This window comes from Metopolophium dirhodum, chromosome 8 (genome assembly GCF_019925205.1).
Source record: "Metopolophium dirhodum isolate CAU chromosome 8, ASM1992520v1, whole genome shotgun sequence".
Classification (NCBI taxonomy): Eukaryota; Metazoa; Arthropoda; class Insecta; order Hemiptera; family Aphididae; genus Metopolophium; species Metopolophium dirhodum.
The window spans coordinates 28,214,296-28,236,561 of NC_083567.1; the positions used below are offsets into that span (position 1 = coordinate 28,214,296).

General features: G+C 29.7%; 1 long non-coding RNA gene across 1 annotated transcript; it reads right to left on the reverse strand.

The window, feature by feature from the left end:
* Positions 1-1,621: 1,621 nt before the first annotated feature.
* On the reverse strand, positions 1,622-21,365 carry LOC132949935 (uncharacterized). The gene is made up of 5 exons (XR_009665166.1): positions 21,257-21,365; positions 18,438-18,565; positions 17,188-17,350; positions 16,646-16,768; positions 1,622-1,868 (listed from the first exon to the last, which is right to left on the reverse strand). It is a non-coding gene; the product is annotated as an uncharacterized LOC132949935 (long non-coding RNA).
* Between the last annotated feature and the right edge of the window lie 901 nt (positions 21,366-22,266).

The following is a 22,266-nucleotide window of genomic DNA, read 5'->3' on the forward strand; positions in this document are numbered from 1 at the left end:
TTTTAAATCTAGTGATGAAAAATAAAATATGCTGCCGCATAATAATTTTATAATAAACAGTACATTATTATATTTAATTTACTTGATTGCAAATGTAAATATTTATAGAGTATTACAGTAAACCCGGTTAAAAAATATTATTTAAATACTGTATGGTACACTTAATTTATATTCATCTATGACGAAAGCTCATAGCATATGATGGATGTCGATCAAAGTTAAAAATAATAGTTATAGAGTTTAGACTAAAGATAACAAAAATACAAAACGATAACCAATTATAACTATGATTCAGTTTAAATGAAACATGTACAAATACATTTTTTTATGCAGTTTACACTGAAAAAGTATCAATACCACACAACGACACAACAATTAATATTATAATGATAATGAAATACGTGACTACGTGATCAATATAACATAATAATATGATGGTACCTATCGAAGTCAATTTTTACTTGTGTGGCATTTATTTATTATTCAACAGCGTATTCTAAGCGCAGTCCCCCACCACCAAATTTTCCGACACAGGCGACTAATTGGTGCCACAGTGGCACAGTTCCAGAATTCCAGGTATACTGTGTAAATTGTAAATACCAGTTACCACCGACCACCATCCGACATAACTTAATAAATTTATGACGACTGCAATACGCATGTAAATAAGGATTGACTATACACTGTACGTGACCATTAATAAATGTTATATATTATCTATAAAATATTGTCGTATCTACCGCAATGCAAATAAATAGCATTTAAACACATACTTATTAAATAACAATAATATTATACTTCATTCGACAGTTGTAAGTACAAATAAATAGAAGCTTAATTAAGATAATGCGTAAACAGTGAAAAATATGATAAAAGATTAAAAGTTTTAAATATTATACAGTGCTAATGCTCAAGAGAGCGAGGAAAGTTGAGGACACTATCGAAAAATATTATACATAATATTAGTAGCATAATACAAAAAGTGTGTTATTTATTTTTGTGATATCGTTTAAGTATTTATTGTAAGTAATAACAATTTTAATTCTTAAGAAAAATAAAAAAAAATTGAAATTAAAATATAATTTGAATCTAATTTTTTTCAAGTTAACGATACAATATTTTTGCGATATTTATTTGCATATGCTGTTGGATGAAAACGATTCAATGATATTATTTTCATCTTAAATAGTTTATAAAATCTATACGGACTTCAGAAAATGTAGCCATAAAGCCATACTTACACGGTTATACACATACGTACTACATTGAATCAGTTAATTGAAAAAATAAAATAAATGATTAATTGACCATTTATCATGTGGTTAAACATAGACTATAGTGCATATTATATACTAATACATTATTATCTTTACCAAAATAAAGTTATTTTGAATGTTTTTATATAGCAACGGGATAACCTCGACATTTCCACGGATAACCTACTTGTAAACTTCAAAGTGGAATACGAACTGTTTTCATTTCAATTTATTAAATTACGTGATAACATTTCGTTTTTTAATACACCTATAATGAGAAAAATAATATACATATATATCATATATATAATATATAATTTATTATCCTTATAAATTATAATATATTATTATATATCACTCTATAATGAAGTTTTTAAATCGTATTTGCATCAGCTTATCGACCTAGCCTTCCTGGGCAATTGTAGATTTCACGACTTGACTTTGGGTTTAGTTCTCCTCATCGAATTCTTTACCAAAGGTAACCTAAGGCAGTGGTTTTGAAGATCGTGATCGCCGATCACATACGTATTTTCTGTCGTCGATTTTGGTCAGCTATACGCACTTGCCGGAGATACGGTGTTACCGAATTTGCGGATCATCTCATTACAACGCCTGCAAAAAAGAAACCAAGTCATATATTTTAAAAATCATGAAATTAGTTAAGCACAGCGTGGTGCGTCGAAGAATTTTCAATAGGAGGGGATGTTATGATAGTAATCATTAAAATAAATCAATCAAGCAAAAAAAAAATCTGCATCCGTTTTGTTATCTGATAAACGCAATAAAAAATAAGAATACAATCTATAACATAGAATCTAAATATTGTCAATGTGAAACCAAATAAAAAGAGCACCTCTATAGAAATTTTTCAACAGCTGTATACTGATTATTGTAAGAATAAACGCCAAAACACGTTCGGAAACAAAAAGATATTTTTACATTGGAATTGGGATAACGATTGGGAACACACGTAACACGTTTAGGATTAGGACAGACTTACTGTTTCCCAAATTTTTTTTTTGTATCTAATTAAAAAATATTTTTTATTTTACATAATAATATTATATTAAATCATTGGGTAAAAAATACTAAATTTACTAATTCAAAAATCGTATTTAATTTTATTTACCGCTATCTTATTTATTATTAAATTAAATTTTTTTCCCGACATAACGTGAACCCATGTTGTACAAATATTTCCTAATATTATTGTCAAGATTAAATTCATTAAATTTGTTTTAAATGTACTAATGTTATGTTACAGTTACATTTAGCGTAGGTACTACAAAAAATGTTGCTCTCGTCTTTATATTTATTCTAAATTCACTACATTTAAAATTACCAATTATAACGCACTATTTGCTATGACGCGTTTCAAAAACTTCAGTAATACTCACATTCATGGTTCTTACTGTTACTAGTCAGGAAAAACGATTCAAACGACATAGCAAATTTTCGTTCACTAGTTTCAATAGTGTGCTGTTAGTGTTGATATTAGAGTGATTTGACCTATTATCATTTTTTTAGATAATAACATTAGCATTGAATTTTATTCGATATTTTAATTTTCAAGCGAGATATGAGCATTTTTAATTTTTGATATTTCATATATCCATATCTTGCTTAAAAATGAAAATTTCAAAAAATCAGCAACGCTTAAGGACAAAATAAATAATGTAGTTACCTAAAAGTTTTATAATAGGTCAATTCACCGCAGTATCAAAACTAACAATACACTATTGAAACTAGTGAACGACAATTTGGTATGTCGTGCGTGTGTAAGACGGAGACAGCAAATGTATGGGTAGCTATTAAAAGATATATTATATTGTCTAATATTTTATACATATTATGTTTACCCAAACGTTCTCTGATTAGACTGATTAATCAGGTAAAATTATAAAACGCCTTTTATTATATGCGTTCAAACGTAGTGTACCCGTGTAATATATAGTGTCTATAATTGTACCCGTTCGTGTTGGCTTTTAGGTCAATTTGCAATGTGCCTTATGCGTCCAACGCTCGAAACAATACGGCCAATGGGGGGGGGGGGTATGGCCCATTCCCCCCTTTTTGGCTACGCCACTGATTATGTACTATAATAAATACATAGTATGTACCTACATCAGCTAGATTCTTAAATTGTTAGATAGTTATCTGTTATATCCAGAAGTAGCTAAAAAGCTGCGAGGCTATTGGTGAAGTTTTCCTCTACCTACGACCTATCTCTGTGAGTCTGCCTTTTCGGCACTTGATTATACAAAATCAATGCGCAATAATATTACAATTATTGTCACCAAACATTAAAAAATGTATCAAAACTAAGCGCAGTGTTAATCACTCATTAATTTATGTTTAATAATAGATTACAAATATAATAGTAATACCTAACTCATAAGTAAAAACCGTTCTAACAAATTTAGGTCAGCTAAAAAAATCCGACACGCGGGCGTTAACCCTCCCCCTCCCACCACTTGGATACGGTACTGGTAAAGTCATCAATAATTACTCGTATCTATTGATTTATTTAGATAATGTACTTAATAATTAATATAATACCACAGTAATAAGGCTCATAATAAATCAGCGGTTCACGACCGAGTGTAATATGCGGTGTCTTTACATTATAAAAGCGGAAAAAAGAGGTCCATTTCAATGGCCCCCCCCACTTTCGAAATTTGAACTTCTGACCACGCCAAACGTTTGTGCATCGTTTGTGCAGAAATGTGCACCAAGTCCAATCGTTTGTGCACAAAAACTGAAAGCTCTATCCCTAAAACAAAATGGGGGGGGCATTGAAACGGTAGCCCCCCCACATTGAATATTTGGATTTTTGAATGTGCCAAACGATTGTGCATCGTTTGTGCAGAAATGTAAACCAGGTCCCGACGTTTGTGCACAAAAACTCCCAGCGCTATCCAAAAAATAAAGTGGGGGGGGGGCATTGAAACGATACAACCCCTTTTTGGGAAATTGAAATTTTTAAGGTGCCAAACGTTTGTGCATTGTTTGTGCAGAAATGTGCACCAGGTCCCGACGTTTGTGCACAAAAACTCCCAGCGCTATCCAAAAAACAAAGTGAGGGGTATTAACACGAGGGTCCCCCTTTTTTGAAATTTTAAATATTTGTCATATTAATAAATGTTGTTTACGTACCTAATAGGTTTAATAGAATTTTACTATTGCCATGTAAACGTCTAGAAATAGTAGGGCAGTAGGTTCATAATATATTATATTTAAATATTGTATTATAACAATATGAATAATTATAATATAATAATATTATGTTTTAAATATTCCTAGGTTATTTAAAAATTAAATACCAGCGTTTCTAAAATACAAATACAAAAATCTTAATTTAAAATATCTAAAAACATAACTACCGCTTATAAATTATAACCACAGGTTAGCAATACTAACTTAAAAATAAAAAGTTATAAATTAATATAATAATTGCTTAAGTCGTATACAACCGAACGCAACTTGACCTAATAACTATTAGTTGTTACATCTTATAATACGTATTTTGGGTATAACATTTAATTTTACACTTTTAATTTAATTCTGAATTGAAAATGTATCCCTCATACAGTTTTTTACTGTTACTAAAATAAACATTATTATTTATATGTAATATTATACCCACTCAATATTTTTATAATTGGCAAGAAAACATACATTTGCACCAATAAACACATTATCTTTCTTGAATTACTGTTAGAAGCAATCATAATAAAATATACAGCAAGTTTATAATTTAAGTTAATTTTTTTAAAAAATATTAAAAATATTATCGATTTCTTGTGTTAAATTAACAAAATTGTTTTAATACTATATTAATTAAACAAACAAATCTGAATTCTTTCCGTACACACTATACCAGTGGTCGGCAACCGGCGGCCCGCTTTAAATTCTACAACAACGACATTTAATCGAATATTATATCAAAAAAATCATATTGTATAAAATATATAATTGAACGTTTCTATCAGTCATATTTTATAATGGTAGATATACCTTGACAGTTACCGATAAGAACCTAAAGTAGATACGACGAGTGTATTTGGATTATAATATTAATTTTCTATTCTGTTCAGTAAAGTAAAACGTTGCGTTTTTCAACTACTCGCCAATCCAATTAATATTGATTATGAAGATGTTGATGTTGAGCTTCAAATGGAAATAATAGATTTGCAGTCACAAGATATCTTAAAAGACTCATTCAAAGTATCTCCTTTACTTTTTTTCGTTGAACTTCCGGCATCATTTTCAAAAATTAAAAATATAGCTGCAAAATACTTCAGTATGTTTGGATCCACTTACGTGTGTGAACAGGCCTTTTCTCATATGAAAAAAATTAAAAATCCATACCGTTCACGTTTAATTAATGACCATCTCCACCATGTACTTCGAGCCAGCACAAGAAATTTTAATGTGGAAATTTAAAAAATAATAAACAATATCCAACAACATAAATGAAATTAAGCCTAAAGCAGTTGTAATTTCCATACTTTTATATTATAATTATTATATTATTAAAAACTGTAATTTTTATGCTCTATTATTTTAAAGTTTTAAACAGTTATTTTTTTCTTTTTACCTTCTTCAAAAGGTTGCCGACCACTGCACTATACTATATTAAAAACTATCAGGCACATCATTAGAAGTTTTTTTCAGGGTGTTCTGAGTGGTTCACATTACACATAATACATTACAAAGTACAAACTAAAATGCCCAGATTCTTAAACAAAAAAAACTATTTAAAATATTTAGTTTATTAAAGAATGATTATTCATAGGGCACCAAGTTACAAATTTTTAAGTCAATACAAAATATTCAACTAGAGTTACATTACTAAAAAAAAAAATTGAAGGAGGGTGTTGGCGCCCGCAGGCAAATGCATTTTAGGAAACCAAAAAAAAAATTTGAATAAATTTAACTGTATTATTACACATTACAAAGTACAAACTAAAATGCCTAGAATACTAAACAGAAAAAACTATTTAAAATATTTAGTTCATTAAAGATAAGGATTATTCAAGGGTACCCGATTGTCAGTTTAAAAAATTTGGCTTGAGGTAAATCATAAAAAAAAAATTGAAGAACGGCTTTGGCGCCCGCAGGCAAATGCATTTTAGGAAACCAAAAAAAAATTTGGAAAAATTTAACGGTATGATTACACATTACAAAGTACAAACTAAAATGCCCAGATTCTTAAACAAAAAAAACTATTTAAAATATTTAGTTTGTTAAAGAATGATTATTCATAGGGCACCAAGTTACAAAATTTTAAGTCAATACAAAATATTCAACTAGAGTTACATTACTAAAAAAAAAAATTGAAGGAGGGTGTTGGCGCCTGCAGGCAAATGCATTTTAGGAAACCAAAAAAAATTTTTGAATAAATTTAACTGTATGATTAAACATTACAAAGTTCAAACTAAAATGCCAAGAATATTAAACGGAAAAAAATATTTAAAATATTTATTTCATTAAACAAGGATTATTCAAGAGGTACCAGATTGTCAATGTTTAAAATATTTGGCTGGAGGTTAAATCCTAAAAAAAAAATTGAAGGAGGGTGTTGGCACCCGCAGGCAAATGCATTTTAGGAAATTTAAAATATTTAGTTCATTAAAGATAAGGATTATTCAAGGGTACCCGATTGTCAGTTTAAAAAATTTGGCTAAAGGTAAAATCATAAAAAAAAAAATGAAGGAGGGTGTTGGCGCCCGCAGGCAAATGCATTTTAGGAAACCAAAAAAAAAATTTGAATAAATTTAACTGTATTATTACACATTACAAAGTACAAACTAAAATGCCTAGAATACTAAACAGAAAAAACTATTTAAAATATTTATTTCATAAAACAAAGATTATTCAAGGGTACCCGATTTGTCAATGTTTAAAAAAATTGGGTAGAGGTAAAATCATAAAAAAAAAATTGAAGGAGGGTGTTGGCGCCCGCAGGCAAATACATTTTAGGAAACCAAAAAAAAAAATTTGAATAAATTTAACTGTATTATTACACATTACAAAGTACAAACTAAAATGCCCAGATTCTTAAACAAAAAAAACTATTTAAAATATTTAGTTTGTTAAAGAATGATTATTCATAGGGCACCAAGTTACAAAATTTTAAGTCAATACAAAATATTCAACTAGAGTTACATTACTAAAAAAAAAAATTGAAGGAGGGTGTTGGCGCCTGCAGGCAAATGCATTTTAGGAAACCAAAAAAAATTTTTGAATAAATTTAACTGTATGATTAAACATTACAAAGTTCAAACTAAAATGCCAAGAATATTAAACGGAAAAAAATATTTAAAATATTTATTTCATTAAACAAGGATTATTCAAGAGGTACCAGATTGTCAATGTTTAAAATATTTGGCTGGAGGTTAAATCCTAAAAAAAAAATTGAAGGAGGGTGTTGGCACCCGCAGGCAAATGCATTTTAGGAAATTTAAAATATTTAGTTCATTAAAGATAAGGATTATTCAAGGGTACCCGATTGTCAGTTTAAAAAATTTGGCTAGAGGTAAAATCATAAAAAAAAAATTGAAGGAGGTTGTTGGCGCCTGCAGGCAAATGCATTTTAGGAAACCAAAAAAAAATTTTGAATACATTTAACGGTATGATTACACATTACAAAGTACAAACTAAAATGCCCATATTCTTAAACAAAAAAAACCATTTAAAATATTTAGTTCATTAAAGATAAGGATTATTCAAGGGTACCCGATTGTCAGTTTAAAAAATTTGGCTTGAGGTAAATCATAAAAAAAAAATTGAAGAACGGCTTTGGCGCCCGCAGGCAAATGCATTTTAGGAAACCAAAAAAAAATTTGGAAAAATTTAACGGTATGATTACACATTACAAAGTACAAACTAAAATGCCCATATTCTTAAACAAAAAAAACCATTTAAAATATTTAGTTCATTAAAGATAAGGATTATTCAAGGGTACCCGATTGTCAGTTTAAAAAATTTGGCTAGAGGTAAAATCATAAAAAAAAATTTTGAATACATTTAACTGTATGATTAAACATTACAAAGTTCAAACTAAAATGCCAAGAATATTAAACGGAAAAAAATATTTAAAATATTTATTTCATTAAACAAGGATTATTCAAGAGGTACCAGATTGTCAATGTTTAAAATATTTGGCTGGAGGTTAAATCCTAAAAAAAAAATTGAAGGAGGGTGTTGGCGCCCGCAGGCAAATGCATTTTAGGAAACCAAAAAAAAAATTTGAATAAATTTAACTGTATTATTACACATTACAAAGTACAAACTAAAATGCCTAGAATACTAAACAGAAAAAACTATTTAAAATATTTATTTCATAAAACAAAGATTATTCAAGGGTACCCGATTTGTCAATGTTTAAAAAAATTGGGTAGAGGTAAAATCATAAAAAAAAAATTGAAGGAGGGTGTTGGCGCCCGCAGGCAAATACATTTTAGGAAACCAAAAAAAAAATTTGAATAAATTTAACTGTATTATTACACATTACAAAAAACAAACTAAAATGCCCAGATTCTTAAACAAAAAAAACTATTTAAAATATTTAGTTTGTTAAAGAATGATTATTCATAGGGCACCAAGTTACAAAATTTTAAGTCAATACAAAATATTCAACTAGAGTTACATTACTAAAAAAAAAAAATTGAAGGAGGGTGTTGGCGCCTGCAGGCAAATGCATTTTAGGAAACCAAAAAAAATTTTTGAATAAATTTAACTGTATGATTAAACATTACAAAGTTCAAACTAAAATGCCAAGAATATTAAACGGAAAAAAATATTTAAAATATTTATTTCATTAAACAAGGATTATTCAAGAGGTACCAGATTGTCAATGTTTAAAATATTTGGCTGGAGGTTAAATCCTAAAAAAAAAATTGAAGGAGGGTGTTGGCACCCGCAGGCAAATGCATTTTAGGAAATTTAAAATATTTAGTTCATTAAAGATAAGGATTATTCAAGGGTACCCTATTGTCAGTTTAAAAAATTTGGCTAGAGGTAAAATCATAAAAAAAAAATTGAAGGAGGTTGTTGGCGCCTGCAGGCAAATGCATTTTAGGAAACCAAAAAAAAATTTTGAATACATTTAACTGTATGATTAAACATTAGGAAGTTCAAACTAAAATGCCCAGAATACTAAACAGAAAAAACTATTTAGAATATTTATTTCATAAAACAAAGATTATTCAAGGGTACCCGATTTGTCAATGTTTAAAAAATTTGGCTAGAGGTAAAATCATAAAAAAAAAATTGAAGGAGGGTGTTGGCGCCCGCAGGCAAATGCATTTTAGGAAACCAAAAAAAAAATTTGAATAAATTTAACTGTATTATTACACATTACAAAGTACAAACTAAAATGCCCAGATTCTTAAACAAAAAAAACTATTCAAAATATTTAGTTTGTTAAAGAATGATTATTCATAGGGCACCAAGTTACAAAATTTTAAGTCAATACAAAATATTCAACTAGAGTTACATTACTAAAAAAAAAAATTGAAGGAGGGTGTTGGCGCCTGCAGGCAAATGCATTTTAGGAAACCAAAAAAAATTTTTGAATAAATTTAACTGTATGATTAAACATTACAAAGTTCAAACTAAAATGCCAAGAATATTAAACGGAAAAAAATGAAGTGAAAAAAAAATTGTTTGAGAAATCTGGGTGAAATAACACTAAATAAAAGAATACGCTGGAAGCTAAATACTGAAATACATATTAACTACAATCCAAAAACTAGGTGTTGTTTACATTATAATAATGCGAACAGTTATTATGATCAGAGGTGTATCACCGTAATATATGTATTAGAAAATGTATAAAAATTAATGTAAATTATAAAGGATGCAAAGAAATTAAATGATAAAAGGTCTTGCACGGACTCTACTATGTGATTGTAATTTATAAAGGACACAAAATAATGTTTAATTTAAAATAATATTGTGTTTGGTGGGTCTACAGTCAATATTAAATTACAAACTATAAAGTCTAAATGCAAATAAAAACATAGTCAGATATCTGTTTTAGTTTTTGTAAATATGTGCGGAAAAAAGTTAGATTTAGTATAATGTAAAAAAATGTGGAAAGAAACCCTGAGAATTCTTTGACAATAGGATATTAAAACACAAAACCATATATTAAATTAAAACTATTGATTTTATACATTTTCTATTTACAAAAACTCATAATTATTGAAAACCTTATAAAACCCTAATAAAATAATATTTTGTTATATTTTAAAATACATTTTATAATTTTTTGTGCTAAAAAAATCATTATTTATTGTTGGCTGTATTTAAGTTTTTAATAACTATACTGGTACAACTCTTGCTGACAGTCTTTAAGACCGTGTTAAAAACTATGATAATTAGTTAACATCTAATTTCCTGCCCTATCCTAACCTAACCAAATTAATAATATTTAAATATTTTCTTTCATTGTTATGTTTACAATATCGAATACCTTGATAGTTAGAAGGAAAAGATCATCGCAAAGCTCACGACCGGTGATGGTAGTCGTCTATCATTACCATAGTTTCAATTAACCATAGGTTTACCTAACTAACATTCTTATGACTTATTAGGACACTGAATAAAAAGACCCTGATTTGCAGGTTTCTGAACTTAAGTGTTTGATTATCAAGTTAATCCTTAGATTGTTGACAACCTTAATCCATGCTATGGATGAAGCCCATAGATAATAAAGATATGGATAGTCCACGCCTATTTTAAATACATTTCAGGCCGCGTTCCCGGAGGGGAAGGAAATTGAGGCTCCTTTATATTGATAGTCGATACTCGAGTTGGCCTCAATTGTTCCCCTCGAAGATCAGACCGCTGATAAGACTATTATGTCCCATCCATTATGTTATATCTTTATTATCTATGATGGAGCCATACCCAGCTCACTCGTGTAAACAATTTGAAGCACATAAAAGCGATCAACGAGTCTCTATCTACTTTATTGGTGGACGGCACTTTAACTACGGTCTGTAACGAGACAAAACCGGACGCCCCGCTCACGTAAACGCACTCTCGTCACTAACCATTTATTCTCGCGTACCGAGTACCGCGACGCGCTTTTGCGCATCAATAACACATTACGCCCGCTGAACGCAGCAACATCCGTTCACGACGCAACCTAGAGCGCGTGAAGAAGCAAACTTGCTTTGCGACGGCACGCCGCCCGAGTTAATAAACTCATGTTCATACCGAACCCCTCAACTTAAAATCCTTTTGAAGACATCATTGTAATCAGCATGTTCCGAACTATCGATAATAGATTTCAATGGGTTTTAAGTTAAAAAGAAAACATGGCAATCTTCAAAAACCTGTTACATGTTTTATGCATCCCGTGAAAGTCATAACTATGATAAGTACCAGCCAGAAACACGGCCTAAACAACAGTTTCCCCGCTGAGCGCGGTATATTAGTGAGCCGGACGATAGTAGAACATCGTTATACACGGATGCTCAATAGTCTGTCCCGGCTTTCCCTTTCCGCTCCAAACGACCGTGCGCTGTGAAAAAGTGTGCTGTTGTCGCTCGTTGCTCTACGTACACTCTGTGAAACGACCAATACCAGGCACCTCAGTAGTCAATCCGTCAGCCGAGTCTGGAACGCCGAGCCATCGCTGCCGCCGGCCGATCGTAATACTCTATACTCCACTGAGTGAGTCGAGAACGCCGAGCCATCGACGCCGCCGTCCGATCGTTATACTCTATACTCCACTGAGTGAGTCGAGAACGCCGAGCCATCGCCGCCGCCGTCCGATCGTTATACTCAATTGAGCGAGTCGAGAACGCCGAGCCAACCTAACCGCCGTCCTCATCTACACCCCATTCACCGTCCACGCCGGTAAGTCACTATAAAGTGTTACTGTGCCACTGTACGAGCCGTTGTTATTGAAAGTACGCCGCCATCGAGAGCAGAGCATACTACTTCAACAGCTACCGAACAAAACTGTGAGTTATATGTTCGCATTCCCACCCCTTTATGGGGTTCCATTAAATATTTTTATTGTACACTCTGATGAGTATAATTAAAATATTGTTATACAAAACATTTGAATTATACAAAACTAAGATGATGAGCATATTGGTTCAAAACATGATATTTCAATAAATAAAAACAATTTATTACCAACCAATTGCGTTTCATTACAGGTCCCTCAACTTACTTAGGCAACTTTGAGGCATTTCCTTTTAGGAAATTAATTAAATCCTCAAACATAACTCTTAATTCAAGAGTTTGTAACTAATACAATCATAATATAATATGAGTATAGTACATTTCGTAATATTTTTTTATAATATTTACTGTTAGTGAAATATGAAGTTTGTATTTCTAATATAATATATGTTATGATATTTATGGACGACACTTGCACCTTGGCCCTCGATATAGTAATGTGGCGACCCGGCACATCTATTTTAGATAAATGATTAAATACTTAATCAAGTCTTCCAATTTACTAAACATTGAAGAGAGACTGTGTGAATTAACAAAATTGTTGGTATGAAATGTTTATTTGAACACCTATTATAATGTATTATATTGAACTTAAGTTAATTTTTTATAATGTACTATAGTAAACATTTGAACACGTATATTATACATAGATTTCAAGTATGTTTTTTATAGTTTTTTTTTTTTTTGAAAGTTACCCACCTACTACAATACAAGACACTTTATTTTTATATTTTGAAGCAATATATGTTTTGGATTATTTACATTTATATAAACTAAATTTCAGACCTATAATTTAGTATTTAAAGTTTGTATGGTCAAATTCGTGGAACCAAATTTTATCAGACTCTACTAGAATGTTGTAGTTAAATTAAACTAAAAGTATAATAAGTATAATAAGTATGTGGAATAACAGTACCTAACCTTCTATGATAATTTGTTATGAATATAATATTTTAAGTAATAGCTCAAATTTAGCACTTTTACGGTACTTAATACATTTTCCTAATATTTTAACAGAAATGATGGAGCTAAAAATATAGAAATACCTATATTATGTCACGGTCCATAGTTCATAGTTTTGTTTCATTTATAATAATAATGTTTTTAATATACTTTTTCATAAATTAATATTTATTACAGTTGGCTTTTATGATTTGTTTGAACTATTAGTACGTATTTTTTTTGGGAGATCTCTATTATTACAACACCGTAACCAATATTTTTATTTTTTTTGTTTTTTTTTTTGGTTAGTTAATATAATTGCATGTTTTCATGATTTCTTAGTATTTATGCTTATTTTCTTAAAATGTTTTTATATTTTTGGTTCATCCGTTATCTACCTACATACCTACCTACCAAGTGTGTAAATAAAGAATTTTTTTTGTAAACCAATTTAAATTATAATTTATTAATTTAAAAAAATGTTAATAAAAACGTTTTCATTCAGTATTTTTTTGAATTTGAAGTGCATATTTTTGAATATTTCAGTGCATATATTTGACTGTTTTTAGTGCATACATGCAGGCAAATATTTAACACTTTTTCATTGCATTAAATTCACAGCCCTGCTAATTACTTTTACTTCCAATCATAATACCTACCACAGTTAATGTTAAATGTCAAATTGTCAACAATCAACTGCTTCTTCAACTTGATAACACTAAGAGAATGTCCGATTTTTAGCGCACCATTTATTTCTCTCTCTGACCCAATCATTTTATTGTTTTTTTAATCGTACATTTGGTATGCTACGCGTGGGTCAAAGATGGAAAACAAATAGTGCGCTGACATCCCAACCGGCAACAAGTTTACACGAGTGAGCTGGGTATGGATCCATCATAGATAATAAAGATATGGATAGGACGGTTTCACCCAAAAACCGCACACTTTTGATTTTAGCCCTAAAAAGGTCGATAGCCAAAAACCGCACAGCTTAACGGTCATTTTTTTTTTTTTTTTTTATTTATAAAATCGAAAAAGACATAAATACATACATTATTATTGAGTAACATTATTTTCGATTATCTTTCTCCTTTAAGCAATGCTTGTGTTGGAGAAAGAGAGTTATTATATAATATATGATACAATTATTATAATTATAGAATACACAAGATATAGAGTATAAGTTCTAAGTACGTATAAAGCTAAATATACAAATAAAGTTTAGACATTTTTTCAATAAAAAGTACTGATAAAGAAAGAAATATAAAATAAACATGTTAGTCTAAGATCACAAATAAAACCTCATAGATTAATATTTATTAAGCTTAAATATAAAATAAAATTATAGTAACTCATTGTTTAACTCAAGAAATAAATATTTATATATCAAGCCTTTAATATTAATCGTTTTATCTACAAATATTTTTTTTTTAAATCAAAAGGCATAGAATTGAAAAAAGTTGGTCCAAGATAATCTCCAAAACATTGACCAAAACATTTATGAGTATAATTAACAGTCAATCAAATTTCCTCAATTCTCTTTTATTGCTTGACTCTTTATGATATTTATCTAAATTAAATTTCTTTACCAAGTTCATAATAGCAATTTTTTTATACAATAACCTTATTGGCAAAACACCAAGTTCTCTATAGTTGGCTTTCGTAGATCCTTCTAGAGTGAATTTATTTAGGCAAATTCTGACTATATTATTTTGATTAACTATTAGTGCATTTAATATGTTATCCCGAATTTTTATAACAAATTACCGTACATTTATAGTGGGTTAAAACCGCACACTATTTTTAGTGAAAATAGTGAAAAGATAAGATTATATGATATGTACTATATGTACTATTGTTTCAATTTCGGGAAGAATTTTTGCGTGACGGAGATCGTATAAAGTTTTTAAAAAACGTCGGCAGTCGGTTTCAGCCAATCAAACTTTGAAAGTTTTAATTTTTTTTTAAATTAATATTTAAAATTTTTTAATATACCTATACATTTTTTGTTTTACATATTTTTTAAATTAAGATTTTAAATTATTGAATTTATACATTTTTAAGTTGTCATTTTTTTAAAATTGATATTTAAAATGTTTAAATAAAATTTCAAAAAAAATAGAACAAATTATTAATTGTACATATTATACTCATGCGTTTTTTGTTTATCGACCTTTTTGGGGTCAAAATCATAACTGTGTGGTTTTTGGATACGACAATTTCTAAAATTGTGTGGTTTTGACCTATTAAATGTGTGCGTTTTAACATACCAAAAGTGTGCGGTTTTGACCTGTATTTTATCAAAAGTGTGCGGTTTTTGCAGTCAACGGATAGGACATAATGGTCTTATCAGCGGTCTTCGAGGGGAACAATAAATTGAGGCCAAATAAAGTATACTTATATCGAGTATCGACTATCGACTATCAATATAAAGAAGCCTCAATTGCCTTCCCGTCCGGGAACGCGGCCTCAAATGTATTTAACATAGGCGTGGACTATCCATATCTTTATTATCTATGGGCTTCATCCATAGCATGGATTAAGGTGTCAACAATCAAAGAATCAACTTGATAATCAAACACTTAAGTTCGGCAACCTGCAACTCAGGATCTTTTTATTCAAAGTGTCCTAATGAGTCATAATATGGTTAGTTAGGTAAACCTATGGTTAGTTGAAGCCAAAGAGTCAATAGGGCCTTTGCAATTCAAGATATTTTCCTACGTATTCGGCATTGTTAACATAACTATTCTACCTTTACACTTTTTCTTCCCCCGTCTCTCACAGCTATATACAGGTTCAGCCACTCTCATTCCACACCTCCATATGATCGGTATTCTGTCTATCCACCTCTTCTTCAGTCTTCTCGTCCATCATTTCTCCCCTAAATTAACTTCTATAGCCACTCTCACTATCTCTTATCATACAGTGACCGAACCACCTAAACCTATTCTCTCTTATTTTCACTACAATATGTACACTACCCTTAATTAATTAATTTCTTATTCTATCCTCTTTTGTACCTTAACACCTTACTTATTATTCTCATATCTGCTACTCTCACTCCACTTACCTACCCTAACCTTACAATTATTTTTCATCTTTCCCTTTCATACACCAAACATTCTGAAATCCTGTTGACCCATTTCCTTATCTTCGCCATATCACACACTTCCTAATTCCTATTCAGTCAGTCTCTAGTTACCTACAAGTCATCGTACTTGATTATCGGTGAAAATATTTAAATATCATTGAGCGAATTCCCTACTCGAAAGAATTGCTTAAAAAAATATCATACCTTACCAATTTTCTAATTTTGAACACGACTTTATTGATAGCCCGAATAGTGTTATACCAGTATAGTTACAATAAAAATATTGAACATTTTCGGGCAATACACCCCCTGATCAATTAACTATAATAAAAAAAAACCTACAGAGAAATAAGAAAATACATACCCCGTGACGGAATCAAAATCTGCTACGAAACTTAGTCTTCGAAACACTGAAACGTTCACACATTTCAATCTGCTTATGATATATTATTCCCAGTTTGAAAATGTTCACTGACGAATACCATTTCTGAAATAACACGCATTTTATGCAGTAAAATGTTCTACAATATTCTAATGACCTATGCGTTACAGTCTACAGATATTATATAAACCTACCAATAAATACCTAATATGAATTTTTATTACACAGAGTTTGTATTTTTAAATGTTGTATTCAAGGATTTATTAGTTTTATTTTTATACCTAACAAAAATTACATTTATTCACAAGTCAGTTATCAACTAGAACTCGACTACGAGTAAGACAGCGTTTGGATTGTTCGGACTGGTGTATAATTTATTATTATTATACATTGCGCTTTTGGTAGGCAGTAGTAAACGTATATGCTTCTACGTTACTTAGTTGACAGATTTTCCGCGACAATAAATATTTAATTCAAGTCTAAAAAGTAAATGTAAGACCAAAATAGTATAAAAACAAACTTACGCATAAACATCGACTCTTCCAGTGAAACCTAGCTGTAATGTAGCACACGCTGTCGACAAAGAAACAGCTATCTTCATCCGTCTACATCTCGCTCCATCTCCATCTCTCTCTACATCTCGCTAATTGAAACTTATCTAGTATACAATACTAGTATCTTTATGATCTGTAATATATAATGGTGTTCGATGAAAAAGATTGAAATAAGATAAAAATACATATTTTTTTGGTTTTGAATATGAAAGCTGTGAGATGATCGATATGGATTTTGTGAGAAATCTAGAGGTACTAGAAAACTGAGACGAGTGTGTTGAATGAAATAAATTAAAAAATTGATTAACACAACAATCGCTTAAAAATTAGTTTAATTCAAATAATGAGATGAACCTTATTAGATCATTTAAATTGTCCAGAACATGCCCCCAGTTGTTGGTCGCATGCCAATTTTAACCATATACTAGACCACAAGTTTATAGACATTCTATAATGCATTCTACTGCCGGTGGCCCTAGACACTGTTGGGGAAATTATATTTCTTTAGTAATTAAATTACGATACGAATTATAAGTTACGTAGGTACTTGTCCAATACTCGACTACCAGAATTTAAATTAATGTGATATACCTAGGTAACATATCGATCGATTCTAAAACAGAAACTTAACCTAGGTACAAATAATATCACAATATCAAATAGTGAAATGTGAAAATTTGAAGAAAATTTCCTATAGGTATATCCCGTAAAACCCCCAAAATAAAACGTACGTTTGAGGTGTTCTCTTAAAACCCAAATATTTAATGCCCGTATCCCGTATGCATAGAAAATGTATGTTTCACATTTAACGAAAACTAAAACTATCGTGACGGAACTGAATTACGAAGAACGTATAAAACAAAAATAATCGTCACCAAGTGATAGGTATAATCTGCTATGTACTTACAAATCATATTAAATAACATTAATCATTATGTATTTTCTTATTTTGTTAGGTAGGTATAAAAACCTACCTTCCTACTTATAAAAGCATTACCTAATCATTGATTTGAAATTTAAAAATTATTCTACTATAACAATAAATTAACAGTTGTAGGCAATTATAATTTAAGGTATTTTTCATAATATCCTAATTTTTGTACACCTATAACAACTGGATTTTAAAAACTACTCTACGTCTAGCGGGTATATAAGTTTCTGACAAAAAATATTTACATTAGGTCTACACCGCGTCAACAGAGTAGTAGGACAAAACTTACGTAATTATTTATTCTTCCGGCGAAACGCGGTCCCTTTGAGTGTATAATATTGTCTAGTGTCAGAGCTGTGCGTCTCCGCCAAGCAAAATGCAGCGCGCGTCTTCATATCTCCGATCCAAAAGTTCAGTCTGGAAGTATTGAGATTAATGACATTTATAAAAATAGGCACCTAGCTTAATAACCGGAATGGAACGAAATATGTGAGTACGTATTGGAATCGCTGTTCGTCTCAGACGATTGTCATTTGCCATAGATTATTTATAATTATAACCTCACCGTCCTAATCATATAAAATATATATATGGTCCTAACCGATGGATGATGGATATTTTTACATTATCTTCAAAAAAACATTTATTTGTTTCTACTAGACGCAAATGCGGTAAATTGAATTCAAATTTATAATATAGATAACGGTTTTTTTACTTGGTAACCATTTATTTATTACTTGGTTTATAAACAAATTCTAATTGATATAAAATAGTACATAATTATATAAAAATAGTTTTATTGATCCCAATATTTAAAAATAATGTTTCAAATAAAATAGTAAAAAAAATTTAAGAAATACCTATTAATTAATATGTATTACCTAAATAACAAAATAACTAAATAAATTTGTGTTTTTTTTAAACATTTTCACGTCCCCCCCCCCCCCCTTACGAAATTGTGTCACTCCTACTTAGAGTGGTGCGCCCCTTAAGTTAAGAGCCCTTGAAATAGTGCATGTTAAAAAATCAACCATATCCTCCCCCCACCCCTTGACAAAATCATTTGACTCATTTAGCTACTTTATGAATTAAGAACGATACATTGAACGTACAAAACTGTATCTACCTACATAATAGTTATCAACCTATTAACCCATCTATAATATTATATTTTTTATTGTGTACACTAATCGATTGGTATATACAAAATAACGTTAAATTATAAATAGGACGTGGATTTACATGCATTAAAAATAAGAAAAATGCCTTAAAAATACGATTTAATGCACTTATATTACAAAGCTTAATAAAATGGCCAGAAAAATTAAAAGTCCAATTTAAACGAATATAAAATAGAATTTAGATAAGTGTATAGGTAGTGTATTCGTTATATTTTGAGTTTCATTATAGCACATCAGTCGATCAGATGCTATTTAATATTTTAAAATAAAAAAATTCGACAGTAATTCCATATTGGCAAGTGTTGTTTTCTATAACTGAAGACTGAAGTTATAGTATCGAACATAATGGGTACGTAAAAAAATAGAAATATAAGCAAAAAAAATTACATTTATTTAATTGTATTTAATTTTTTTCTAATAAGTTTTTTCTAAATTGACTTTATCCCATATAAATGTTTTAATTTCATTTTTCAACTCGTTGATAATATATGAAACGAATTCTTTGCTTGGAAAGCAATGTTTTAAAAAATTCAGAAAATGCAGTTTATATTTAAATATTATAAATAATAATTTCTGATGCATTGATGCGGAAGAGTGAGGGGGTGGACAATCAGCCGAACCGAAATCTAACATCTTAAACACTTAATATAAACAATTTTTCACACACGCGTCATGGTATGAAAATAAAAAAATATTTATAAATCATATTTATACCGATTTTCTACCGAAAAAATAAATTACTTTAATCTCAATATTATTTATTAGTTAACGATATCTTTGCTCAGAATCGTTTTTAGTTTGTTCGTTTTGTATTTTAATAATTTATACGTGGATATATTATTATTACTAATAATTATAGTAGTTGTGTTTGTTTTATTTCATTAATTTATTTAGTAATATACCAATAAATTATATATTAATTAATAATTTTTAAAACATTGTGTTCAAAAAAATAAAAAAAAATGTGATTTTAATTAGAGTCTTGTAATGTATTTAAAAAAATAAATAAATATAATAATAGGGGGACGAGGTGGCCGAGCGGTCTAACGCGACGGATTCGGCACAGCCGGTCCGAGTTCGATTCTCGACTACCGGGCGGCATTTTTCTCCGTGCAAGTCACGGTGTCCGGAGAACAAGTGCCGCCATCCCCCACCCGGGCATGGCAGATACCTACGGGTGCCCAATCAAAAATTCTGCCAAACCCAACACACACGTGTTCCTCCCCCTACTGACTTAATAACCTACAGTAAAACTAAAAATAGCTAATGGCCTCAGCTGCCGGGCTCAAGATCAATTAAAAAAAAAAAAAATATAATAATAACTGTTGAAATTTTAGGGACATAATAGGTAACACATTCATGTATGTAGTATTACACTATTTATATATGTATATTTATATACCTATACGAGTATATGAGTAGGTATATTATTCATAAGTGCGCACACGTCAGGATAGGCAGTTGACCATTCCGTGAATATACTTTTATGTGTACATGGTTATACATCCCTAATCCCTATGATATAGAATATAGATATTAGGTGAACAATAGAAGTATGTGACACTAAATTAATAGTCACCTATAACTTATTTGGAAAAAAAAAATACCAGTTATTAATTAAAATTGTATCTTATGACTATTATCAGTTATAAGTCATAACATATATTTCTATAAATTAAACCAAAATATTTATATATTTATATTAAGTACCCTGTATAGGTATGCACCTATTAATTATAATTATTCTACAAACAGGGACTGGAAAAACGACGACGGCGTTTATATCTCGCGTATTTTATACATTTCTAGTCCGGAACTAAAATATGCGCCTACAACACTTGGATAGCACATTTATCGTGACATTAAATATTTGTTTTAAGTCTTAAAAGTAAATTTAAGCCCCAAAAGAATATAAAAACAAACTTACTTTAATTATCGACTCCTTCGGCGGAATCCGTGACGTGTGTGAACTGCGACGCCCATGAGGAAACGCTCCAGAATACAGCCAGAACTTAGAATATTGTGATTTATGAAAAATAAAATTATACGAAACGCAGTAAGTTTTTTGCTCATATCTTCTTTGCTTATTGAAATTTTAGAATTTTTAATGGACTGTGTCTTCTGCAACGACTTTGAGATTTGCCATAGATTAAATAAATAAATGATAGATATTATACTAGGTACGTCAATATGATGAATCCACGGATATAATATAATGCAACTTTTTATATCAAAGAGTTCTGTGTTAAGGACCAATTTGTTCATTGAAATTTGATATGACAATAAACCAAAATAGTTTATAATTTTGAATTTGAATTATAATAATATGATATAGGTATTATTTAAATTATTATTTTCGTTTACCAATTTAATTATTGATTGGTGATTTTACACGTAATATAATAAAATTGATACTAGTGATGAGTAGGTAAGTACCTTATTGTTTAATCAAATTATTTACACGATTATTAACTAAAAAAATATCTATGAAGTATAAACATCCGCATTTCCATTAACTATAAATTCATAATTGTATGAGCTATACATGTTACATATATTTTTCGAAAAAACTATTTAAAAAAACAAGAATAATTCCTATTTGATGTCACACGGGTTGATCTAGCAACTGACTGCTACGACAACTGTGCAATTTTTTTTAAGCATAATACGTTTTGAAAACGTCCAGAAAAGAGTTTGTTTTAAGACTGTCTGTCTTGATAACAACTAATTTCATTTAGAGTGTATTGTTATATTATATTATAACGAAATTAATAATTATAGTAAAATATATAATTGCAAGACATTTAATACCTATATCTATAGCCATTTAGGGTATAAACTACACTAAAAAAGGTGTAAGTATGCTAATAAAATATATGAGGTGTATAATATATTTATGTATATAAAAATATAAAATATAAAGATTAATAACATTAT